At 26.7% G+C, this 13,104-nt stretch overlaps 1 long non-coding RNA gene across 1 annotated transcript; it reads right to left on the reverse strand.

The window, feature by feature from the left end:
• Positions 1–723: 723 nt before the first annotated feature.
• On the reverse strand, positions 724–12,692 carry LOC111042519. Its single transcript, XR_002605458.1, has 2 exons — positions 12,311–12,692; positions 724–802 (listed from the first exon to the last, which is right to left on the reverse strand). It is a non-coding gene; the product is annotated as an uncharacterized LOC111042519 (long non-coding RNA).
• Positions 12,693–13,104: the final 412 nt, after the last annotated feature.

A 13,104-nucleotide genomic window follows, 5' to 3' on the forward strand; every position in this document is an offset into this window, starting at 1 on the left:
GATCATTCAAATTTCAATGAATTTATACTATCTTGTAGGTAAAGTACCTATACTTCTTGATTCTTATAAAAACTGGTAACTTGAAATTAAGTAAATAAATTGGTTTAGTGCATTTTTAGTTTTAAAGTCATTATGTCATTGAAAATTAAATTTCTTATATTTTGTTCCTTGATATTTGGAAACTAATTTTTAATGATGTTGGGAATTTAATATTAAATTATTACAAAAAATAAATAAATAATTTATACATATTATACAGGGTACAATATTACAATACAGCTATAATTCTTCAACTGATACTTTAATGACATAATTAAATTAGTTGTAGGTACCTACTAAAAACTATCCATTGTGATTTTCAGTTAAAGCTACTACAATTCTAGATTTGTGCTTCCCTTATAATAACTGATGAATATGGAGTTATTCTGAATTAGGTATATCTACTATAGATTTTTCTGTTACAAATATAATTTTTGTTTTTCATAATATGACCTTTTCTTTTATATGATGCTATAAAATCGTCATTAAATTCATCTGTAATACAATAATTTGTATTTTCATCATAAATTAATGCATAAATAAGTATTTGTAGTTATGTTGATATACCTGTATGGTCACGTCTTGTATCATTTTTTTGTTCCTGTATTGTGACAACATTTATAAAACAATTAATTGTTTAATAAAAATCTATACGTTTATTAAATATTGAATTAAAAATACTCGCCTTTGATTAATGAATTTATATTCTTTATTTGAATCAAAATTGGATTTGATTGTAGGTATGTTGTTTTCTTCTGCATGGCTAAAAAATAAAAAAAATATGTGTAAATAATAGTAAATATACTTTATAATAAAGTATATTATATTGTAGTGATATTCATATTATTACGCCACAAAACTTATTAATCATAACTACATTTAAGACTCTATTACAGAGGTTTAAAAATGTTTTTTTAGTGTAAGTGAGCCCAAGGGCCATGGATCACAGTATATTCATAAGATAATGTATAATAATATAATAATATAATATTGTAGTATTTTCATATTATAATTTAGGATGAATAACAATAAAACATTTTATAGGTATGTACATTTTTCAACACAGCAAAACAAGCAATAGCATTTATACCTATTGCAAATACCTATTGCATAAATCAAGTATGATAGGTATGAAATTAGTACTAATCTCTATCTAAATTATTTGCCAACACCAATTTTTTGATAGTTCTTGGTATTTCAATCATACATTGGTTTTAATTATTTCAAGTATAGTATTTAAAATGAATCGCATATTATTTAAAATCTTTGATTCACATTTACAAAACAAGATAATCATGAAAAATCGAGTTAATATCCAATGTTCTATTTCAAACCCCCATAAAAATTTAATTCAACTTTCGGGTACTTTTTTTTTTTGGTGAAGATAGACATTTCTACAAACAATAACTTACGGGGGACTTTGCATTACAATTTCAAGTTTTTTGACTGAGAAAAAAAAAGTTTTATTGATATTATTTAAAATAAAAATACGAATGCTAATCGAAAATTTCATACGTCTATAAATTGATCGACATGAGTCAAAATATTAAAAAAATTGTATATGGTACATGGAAAATGATACTATAATTTTTAGGTTACTATTTTTATAAATCTACATTATACAGTCTTTATTTTAGAATTGCTCCAAAATTAAAATCGATTTTGTCGAAAATAGATTTTGAGTAAAAATTCCCGCTTTTCTTAATTGTTAGCTTTTTTCCCCGGCGACTTTGAAACCAACTAAATTTTGACCTCTCGAATGCACCACCTAGATTCTCACCACAACACCACAAAAAAAAAGAAAACATTTCACTGTAAAATGAATACAGATTAGAGCTCCGCTCAGAATCTAAAATAAAAATTTATTTCTATATTATTGTTTTGTAAAAAAATTAATTACATTTAAAGAACTTTTTTTTGGAAAAAAGGTGAGCACTTGGAGGTATGGGATCAGTCACATTTTCTCATTTAGAAATAATATTAGCTTTTGTTAATATATTACTTAATACTGTTGTAATAGAAATCGTGAGCAGAGTCGATGAGGTGTTTGGAACCGAATACCGATAGATAATACTGCAGGGAACCGTCTTTTCGTACAAACCATTGTTCGTTCTATTACATTTCTGGTACCTTTGTACCAATTTGGGCTAATATTTCAAATGTATTGCTGTAATAAGAACAAATATAATGGTTATAATTTATGATAGTCTTTTTGTTTTCTAACCAGGTTTGACAAAATCAATTTTGATTTTTGGTATAAATCTTAAAAAAATTATCGTAGATACGTGAAACGTAATCTGAATGTATGTACTAGGAATTTTCTATACACCATACAATTTTCAAAATAAATTGAGCTTTTAATATGCACAAGGCATATACAATTATCGATCATTATCATTTTTTTTTTTTAAATTAATGTCAATAAAAAACTTGAAATATAAAGCAGGGTGTTCCTCATAAGTGGGTTGTTAATGGAAATAAAAAAAAAGTTGAGCCTAAATCCATAATTTTCTTTTTATATGTAAGATTTAAAAATTTAATTCAAGATTCCATATAGTCTTGATCAAAAAAAAAGTCTACCAGAAAGTTAAATTCAATTTTTACGAGCTTATTTTGAAGTTCAGAGTTTTACAACATTGAATATTCACTTTATTTTTCATTTAACGATTATCTTAAATAGTTAAATCAAAACTATGGGTACACAAAATTTACACCACATGTTTATTTTATTAATTCACATACTTGAGATAAAATTTCAAAATATTTTAACTCGTTTTGAGCTGTTTACTGATATTTTTAGTTTTCACATTTTTCAGCTTTTTTCCTGTAAATGCAATACAATTGTATTCGTTTTGCCAAAAAACTTCAACTTCTAATACAGGGCTCCTGCAGATATACATATTGTTGCAACAGTAGTTGAAAAATATTCAAAATAAGTGGAAACGTTTTTTTATAGGCATTTAAAGTTCAAATTTTTACAACATTTATCAAATTATTTTGTATTTATCAATGCATAAAACGTTCAACTTTTATAGATAAGGATTGTAAATTTAAAACAAGGTTCTATATAAGTAGGTTATTCTGTTACCAAAAAATCTAAAAAATATGTGACCACAGTTTTTTTTATAGTTGTTATATGTTCGAATTAATATTATGAAATTACATATTTGAAACGAAAATATAACAATTTTAGCTTTTTGTTATAATTTAAAAATATTAGTCGCGAGTACTTGAAACTTTTTGAGTAAGTACAAAGAACATTATTATATTTTATACACATAACGACTTTTCAAATGTAATTTTTTTGGCAAAAATGAATTTAACCTACCGCAGTAGGTACTAAAGCCTAATAGTCAAATAAATTACTTTGATCACAATAACATCATAAAATATACTAAGTAATTTTATAGTTCAGAATCGTTTTTCGCGTTCAATATTATTTTATATCATTAAATTCAAATTTAACACCATCTATTGCAATGGTCCACTATTGTCACCTACTGTACAGCAGATCCACTTACCCTATTTTTTTATGTTTATTTTTCAGGTATTTCTGTTACATACTGTATACTATTAAAGTATAGTACACCTATTATAATGATGATATTACATTAAAATTATTATTATTATTACATTTAAAAAAAATAATCATGCAACCAACTACGAAATATAAAATTATCATTTTGTCTTATAGAATTTTCACTTCCTATCTACTTAATTAATTTATTACACAGTATGTACTACAATATACCTCCAAAAATCATGAACAACGCACAAATTGCAGTGTACTGAAAGCGTTTTAACACTTCTAACCTTGTAACATGTGGATTCATTTCCCCCTTATTTTTCAGGAATTTTTCCCAATTACATTTCATATATTATTCAAACCCTTTAAAAAAAACAATTTTTAATATTATTGTATTTGTATATCCCATTTTGATAACAAAAATACTTACATTTTTCAGAATAGGAAATTAAATATAAATTATAATTATAAGTGATAATAATATTCTAATAATATTTTAATTATTAAAGTATTTGTAAATGTCAACACTAGTCCATAGTCCATAGATATTTGACAATGCAATAGTTTATTATACATATCTGTTCACTAAGTTGTGGTATGTACCCACTCAAAAATATGAATAGATAGGTAAGTGGTTTAAAACTTTAAAATGAATCTAAATATTCTGAAAATACTGTCATTGGATACGTCCGTAGCATTGGTATAGTAAATAACAATATTAAAACATACTAATAATCAATAAATAATAATAATGAAAATATTTTATTATACGAATGCAACGAAACGCATAAATGGTTGTTTGTCTTACAAATTTGTTCCTCGGATACGTAGAAGTATTAGTTATTTAGTTACAAAGTTAAACTACAATATAATACAAATATTATTATAATATGTTATTTTTTGTTAGTATCGTAAGGAATTAAATCAGACTGAAAATGACGTAAAGCTGTGGAAAATTATGCGACAGTATAAAGGCAAAATTATGGAACAAATGCAGTTTAGTTCCCACGTGGTTTTTTAGATCCCCCCCCCCCCAAATGTGTATTTTAAAGCACTGAATACAAAAGTCTAATTCAAAAATTCTCACAAATCATTATTTTGGAAGTTATACCAAAAAAACTATAAAATAGTAATTTTTTTTAAAATACGTGATACCTACGATAAAAACATTACAAAACTACATTTTGATTTTTTTTTTTAATTGTATGTTTTTTATGATGGATGGAAGTATGCATAAAGATTCTAATTATCGTACTTGCTCTTTAAAAATTCAAAAAATTGAAATCAAAAATTTTAAAAAATTTTAAAAACAACTCTATATCACAATATCCCTCGGCGGTACTTGTCAGTTATCGCGACTAACGTGAAAATTATAAAAAAACCTGTTTTAAAAACTAGCAATAATTAATAATTCACTTTAGGAGGGAATAAATGCTCAGACATGCAATTTAAAATATCAATTCTTTGATGAAGTGTGTCGGTGATGCTATGCCAGAGGCACTCGTCGCTACGCTCCTCAACGCCGTCGCTCCGCTCCGCTAATCGAAAAGGGTGAAACACGATTGCGGACGCTTCACCTTTTTTGCAACACGATTGCGGACGATCATTATAGAACAAAAGGTCTTATGTTGCATCCGAAAAATGACACGACTGCGGTAGAAATTTAATGAAACGTTGCCAAGTTATTATCAATTTTATAAAAGTTCTTAACAACACAGTTAAAAATTGAAAATCAAAAAAAGTAAAAAACAAGTGCTCAATATAATAATATAATATAAACATTTAAAGCTAAAAATTGAAAATCAAAAAAAGTAAAAAGCAAACGCTCAATATAATAATATAATATACACATTTAAAGTCAAGAGCTCAATATAATAATAAATTAATTAAATTTATATTTTTTTCTCCCTGTAATGACAACTAATTTTTTTTAAATTGTATCACGTTTTGGTGATTTTTGTTATCATTATAGCTCTGAATAGTTAGGTTGATTCTATCTAAATCTTTTTTTGCCACCGATGCCGTCAAAATACTTGCACTACAGACTTTATTTGTACATAACCATTTCAAAATTCCATCTTTCCGCAGTCGCCTAAATCCATATTTATTCGTTTTGTGTAGAACTAACTCTTTACCACGTTCTGATCACTCTCAGAATTTCCACATACCCACATTATCGAAGTATTATTTATAAATTGGGCAACATGTGTCCGCAATAGTGTAATATTCGGGGGTCCGCTGATAAACTATAATCGTTCGCAATCGTGTCAATAAAAAGGTCGCCCCGATAAGAACCGTCCGCAGTCGTGTATCACCGATCGAAAATATCCCCCGACTTGCTGTGCAATGTGCAAACCCACCTCATGTAGGTCACATTGTAAAAACTAAATGTATTAAGGTATTTATACCTTCCATCAATCGCTGATAATCTTAATAATCTTATAATAACAAAATAAAATAACATAATTAATAAAAGGCGACAATCCAATAAGAAATAATGTAGGAAAGCAAAGTGTACAGCGTTTCGCGTGCATGCATACGTAAATGCGTAAAATCATACACTTTGGTAAGATATAACTACCAAAATAATGATTTGCGAGAATTTTGGAATTAGACTTTTATGTTTTATATTCAGTGCTCTAAAACACATATTTTAGGGGGGAAAAAATCAAAAAAATCACGTGGAAACTAAACTGCATATTTATACCAAAATTATAACCCCTTTGAAGTTAATAGAAAAGTTGACTTACAAAAATTTGCCAGTTTAATTTATGTTTTCTTTGATTTTTTGTATGAATATAATTCTTATTTATTATTTTTTAAATTATATAATGTTTTTGACTTGTCCACTTATGGCAATTTTCCACAATTTTTTTGAATCATTTTTTTTTCGTGATTTTTGCACTAAGACTTTAAATTGTAATTAAAAAATGTACCTATTATAACAGTCAACAATTTTTTTTTCTGTGATTTATTGAATTTTAATCAATTTTTTGCGATAAAAACTGAACAAGTTTAGTTATTATGTATACCTAAATATTTTTATTCGTTATATTATCTATACATTATTATTCATCTTATATACCTATGTTACCGGCAATATGGAGAATCGGGTATTTTACAAAATACCTAGGAATTATATAAAATGCCAAAAATCACTCGGAAATATACATAATACAAGCTTTGCCTAGGTATTATGTATAATATCGAAGGTGGAGTAGGAAATATGCTAAAAATAAACAAAACTGGGTATCGCCTAATACCAGCGACTTTACTTACAAGTTATAGTTTATCGTGAATGCACGCATCGTGTCCGCGTGTGCACGATTTGGTGCAATTAAGATTGAAATTCTGAAGTTCTGAAGCAGTGATACGCCAGAAGTCAGTTCACTGTCTCTCAAAAAAAGCTACTACAAATTTACAATGTTCCAACAGGCACAAAAGTGGCGTTAAGAACAGTCGCAAAGGAAAAGTCGGCAGGAACTAGCCAATGATTTTTAAAATGTGTTTGTATGATCAAGTATCAAAATAAAAAGTGAATATACCTTAAAAATAATGTTTTTTTGCACTTCAAAATGCCATTTTTCTACAACATGTAGTAAAAAGTAGATAATAGTAAGTAAAATGTATAAATAATAGTACTTAATATAACAATAATATTAATAATATAGCAATACCTATGTATAGAAATATAATATAGTAGATAAAAATTAGATTTTGTAATATGAGTAATAATATATTATAATTATAAGAATCTTAATATAATATTATAACATATTATGATAAATTGTTTTTTTACTTTGCCTAAAAAAAAGTTGGTATTTTACATAACGCCTAAGTATTTCATAAAATACCTAGGTAGTAGGTTATATAAAAAATAATATTGAAAATCATATGTTTTATTTACATTACCTAAAATGGGTCGGCAGTATACATAATGCCTAGGCATTTTTCAAAATACCTGAATTATTCATATTGCCGGTGACATATATTTATATATCTTATACCTATAGGCCATAATTCATCATAATTTGAACAAAACAATCTTTTTGTGTGTTATGAGTAAAGTTAATTTTTTTACTGAATTTTGAAATGTGACCGAGGTTAATGTGGGACAGGTGACGCCACTTTTATACAACGTGTAGGTTACTGTGGTATTTTAACATAACTTTTGACAAAATAACTAGGCTTTTAAGTCGATTTTAATTTTCAATGTTAATTTTAAGCGACCTAACGATTAAAATTAAAATGTATTGTAGTAGTACATTTGTATTTATTTTGGTCACATCTGATTTTAAATCAAAAAATCGATCCCTAAAGAGCATAGCCTAAGCGCTTAATGTTTATAAATTCAATAATTGTTGCAAAATTATAATCAAAATTTGTAGCAATGTATTGACGTGCTTGTGAGAGTTGCACTCTGCGGTGGTTGCATGACGGACAAATCAAGGGTAACAGCGATTCTCGGAAACACACATCAAAAATCATTTGCTACTTGCACATAAACATACCTAGCCCGTATGTACATGCCATATGATTTCCAAAATATTACTCCTTCAAAGATTATACGCTCTTGCCCCTTAAGGTTTGTATTTTAATTATACTATTGAATATAATAGGTATAGCTGATAACTCAATATTATTTAATGTAGTTAGGTGTTTATTGTTGTCACCGCAGTCGACAATTAATTTAACTACAGTGGTGCGATGTGTATTTAATATATATTGAGCTAATATTCCTATATTTTTGTCAGTTCAATAAAATTTCAAAATGCCATGCAGTTTTCAACCATATTTTAAATATTATAAATTTATTTTTCCATAGGTATTTTACATTTCTTTTAGTGCAAATTGTGCAAAAATGAATTTTTTTTCGTTTTGAATTTTTATTAACCTTCTTTTGCATATTTGACATTTTTTTATGCATATTTTTGAGTGTATATTTACATGTACATTTTTAATTTTTGGTTACTATAACTTAATTTCAGTAATATTATTATATACATTGACTCGTGCCTACAAGTACGGAAATACCACTTGAAAATAAATCATTCATTTATGGTAGTGGTGAAATATCCCGATTATATAAATTGACGGTAATTACTTGTCAGTTGATACACTCAATAATAAGTGACCAAAACACCTACAACAATTTGCCTATAATATTTATCCCATAAAAATACTTTTGATTGTTGACCACTTAAAAATCGTATACCAACCTATACTCATAAGTATATTGTTTTGCATCTGAACTTAAATCAAGAGGAAATAACTGATTTGTTACCTATTAAAAATTAAAGTCGAGATACCAAATTCATTATGATTGAGATAAACTAAAAATATTTATAGAAAATCTGGAATATATTTACTTAACAGTTTTTGATCAATTTATAACAATTAACAATGATAACACACGTGATAAACACCTAATTGGAAAACTTCAGAAGGCTACAAGCTTCAAAGTGTATAACTTCAAATCGAAGTCCGACCGTCAAATTCTGTTCTCATAGTAGATACCTACACCTCGTTTAAGAGGACGTCGCACTCGCATGTGTTGTATTAGGCTTACACACTTATAACATGGCAACATTTTAGTTCACTAGTTTCAATAGCGTGTTGTTAGTTTTGATATTAGAGTAAATTGACATTTTATCGAACTTTCGGGTAAAAAAATAATTATCTGTGTTCTCTAGTTGGTTTTTACATCTTTTACGATACTAAAATTGTTAAGAGAGTTATAAGCAATAACATATAATAATATAGTAAATTCAATATTATTATACATATTACAATATAATTATCATATAATATATATATATATACACACGATGTGTAGTGAGCAGGGTCCCTACAATACTACATCAAGAATCATCTGCTACGATTTAATAATCCTACGAATTTATTACTTCGAACCACGATTAAAGATATACCTACTTACTTAATGATATCTTTATTCGTGCTTCGGACATATTATGTCACGACTATAACTACTCCGATATACTAATACACCGAAATTCTATATAAATTATCATTACTCGTTAAAAATTGTTACGATGTGCAACTACACCAAAATATTGCTCTGGTGTGATATTCCTTCAAATTTCAAAGTTATGTATTATATACTAGTTATGTACTGTATACAGTAGGTCATATTTATGTTCAAATATATTTTAAATACCTATACATTATAATACAACTAGAATTAGTTAAACATTGGCATGTAAACAAAGTTTTTTTAGTATACAGTGTGTACTGTGCTATGTGCATATGTGCTACTGTGTTATGAGAAACATTATTTGCATGCAGTGAACAAGAAAAAATGATTAATATAATATAGTACTTAAAAGTTAAAACCATTATTATTATTAACTATGATTTGTGTATTACATTTTTACATTATGTTGTACAATTTCAAGCTTACGTTGAAATCTTTAACATTAGGTTTAGGTATAATATTATATAATTAATGAGGTAAAAGCATTCTTTACTAAATTCCTCGTAAGGTACTATACTACTATTAATTATTATTTAATGACTAATTGATATTCGATAATATATCGATATTTATTATTTATATACATATTGCGGGAATGGCTATTTGAGAAAAATATTTTTATTCTAATAAGTCGTCATTTTAAATTATGTAGTAATTTTTAAAATGCTCTGTTACTTAAAATACATATACAAAACTACAAAAGTATTCCCTACTAACACAGACACACAGTTACATTTGATTGACATAACCCAAATGTACATGTCATATAAGATTTGCCTATGTATTACTCATTATTAGAGTTAGGATGTTGATGACCTAAAAAACACACAAAAATTCCCTAAAAATAATGCAAAGAACCCTAAAAAAGTGCAAAAATGCTCTGAAAACTTCAAAAAATGACCTTAAAAATTATCTAAAATACTAATTAAGTAAGTGAAAAAACTTATTTATAAATAATAATTTTTATTAGAGATATGGGTATAATAATGGGTGTAATAGTAATTTAAAATATGAATTATAAATATATTAAGCATTTAAATAATTCAATATATAACACTCAAAGAGTAAATCTTATCGGAACGCGATAAATGTAATCACAACAAAAACCCCACAATAATAATATTAAAATTATTTTTTACTAATAGTCCAAATCCAAAATTAGATTTTAAATAAATTAAATTTGTTTCTAAACTTGGGTGTAACATTTACCCTAAAATCCATAATTTGTGAAAAATGCCCTAAAAGATGAAAAAATGACTTAAAAATGTTGAAAAATGACGTTAAAAAACAAAAAAATGCAAAATAAAATTAGAATATTCTGCATCAAGGGAGCATGAAACAAATTTTTAGCTAGGATAGCATTGTACAGAATAAAAGGAAATAAAATGCAAAAGTCATCAACATCCTAACTCTACTTATTATTACTAAACATATGCTTCGCCCACCATCCAGCCTGCCTCTTTAACCTCTGAACTAGGTACTTTATTACTAAGTGTCCATCGGTAGGTGTCCAATTTTTTTAATTTTACATTCTCATAATTTAAATTTAAAATCTCATGCAATTTTAATAACAAATTTGCAGTTCGCCCAAAGTTTATGAGTTTAGTCAAAAGTCACTAAAAAAATCTTGCCATACACAAATTGAAAAAAAAAATTTGAATGTAAATAGCACAAAAAGAACTAAAATATTTTGACAATAATATTATGTATTTATGTATATAAAAGGCAAGAAATACTTGGAGAAAAATACAAGTCTGTAGATAGTAATATTTTTAGAATTATAACAAAAAATACTTTTGAACACTCGTTTCAAATAATCATGCCCGTTTTTCCTACATATTTGTTTTTCAAAAGTGTTGAGAATTTTCACTTGTACAATTTTACCCTTAGGAAACAATTATATTCATTTAAAACGGTTGAGAAACTACACTCGATGATGGAGGTCAAAGTATAATGTTTACTATGTCAATTGTTAATGTGTAAATATACAGGCACACAAATAATATTGTTACGTGGTAACAATTAAATTATTGTCTATCACTACTGGTACCTATACGGCGTGTAATTATTGTGTATCCGTATAATGATAGATCTGTACCAAAAGGGGGAATGTGAGAGGATTTGGTTGATAAGGATGTTTGCTGCCAACTATTTGAGCCCCCCTCAATATTTCAAAGGATCTCCGCCTATGCCATCTGTATTGTAAATATTGTAATGAATGTTATAGTATTTTAACTGTAATAATAATTGTAGGTAATATTGTATTTGTGTTGACATTTATATATTTGTATTGATAAACATATTTCTATTTATAATTTATTTAATTAACTAGGTAACTAACAATTTCTTATAATTATCAAGATATTTATGTTAATTATCTGACACATATATTTAATATAAATAAATTTAGGTCAATCAATTATATAAGTAAAAAACGCCAGTATATAACTATTTGTATTTTCTCACAACGAAATTTGTTTATTTCAAATTACGTTTTCCAAAAAAAATTTTAGAAGTTCGGCGCCTCCACCATAAATGCTACGAAGTAACAATTAAATTATTGTCTATCACTACTGGTATACGCGCGGTGTGTAATTACTAATTATTGTGTATCCGTAGTGATAGGTCTGTACCAAACGGGGGAATGTGAGAGGATTTGGATGTTTGACAAGATAGTTAGTTATACTGAGTATAATTTAACGTATATTTAAAATGTAAAACAAAATGTAATATAAAATATTTTACTTTACCGATGACCTGACGGCAACAATACACGGAGCAAGTGGTGAAACCACACTAGTTCGGCTGACGTATGTCTAGCAGGCCGAAAGATTATTATACATTTTGTTTACTATACAAAATAGTTATACATATAGCTTTACTCCATGATATTATAGAATGAATGCAAGATGATAAGCGCGTCTATGATATAATATGTATAGTATATTATACTATACGTAATATTATAAGTATAAAAATATGAAAACTAGAATGGTGTTCCACACCATTACAATAGTAAATAAACTAAATAAACACATTTCATTGTAAAACCAATAGGTACATTTAGCGCTTAGCTCCACTTAGTCTTACATTATTAAAAACAAATTAATAATGAAATTAAATATGAACAATTTTTATGGGCATACTATGCATATTATATGATACATATACCTAGAACAAATTACAAATCATATTACATTTAAAAGTGAAAACCATTTCAGTTAATGTAGAATATACAACTATACACATTCTGTTGGAAGCGTTGATTAAAATAAATACCTACAAATATTATCAGAACAATTTATACATTATAATGTAAGGTAAAATGTAAGCCTAAGATACCAATAGGATGGTTATTATTTTTTTTTGTTATACCAAAGAACAAAATTGATTTTTTCAAAAACTGGTTTTGAGTACAACTATTTGCTTTTCCTTAATTTGTTTTTTGTTTTTCCCGACATTTTGTAAAACTGCTGCACATTTTTTTGCAATTGATTAAACATATTATGTTATTTAAAAATTCCAATCATAATAATTTTTTTTA

The sequence above is a fragment of the Myzus persicae genome, unplaced genomic scaffold, assembly GCF_001856785.1.
Source record: "Myzus persicae strain clone G006 unplaced genomic scaffold, MPER_G0061.0, whole genome shotgun sequence".
Lineage (NCBI taxonomy): Eukaryota > Metazoa > Arthropoda > Insecta > Hemiptera > Aphididae > Myzus > Myzus persicae.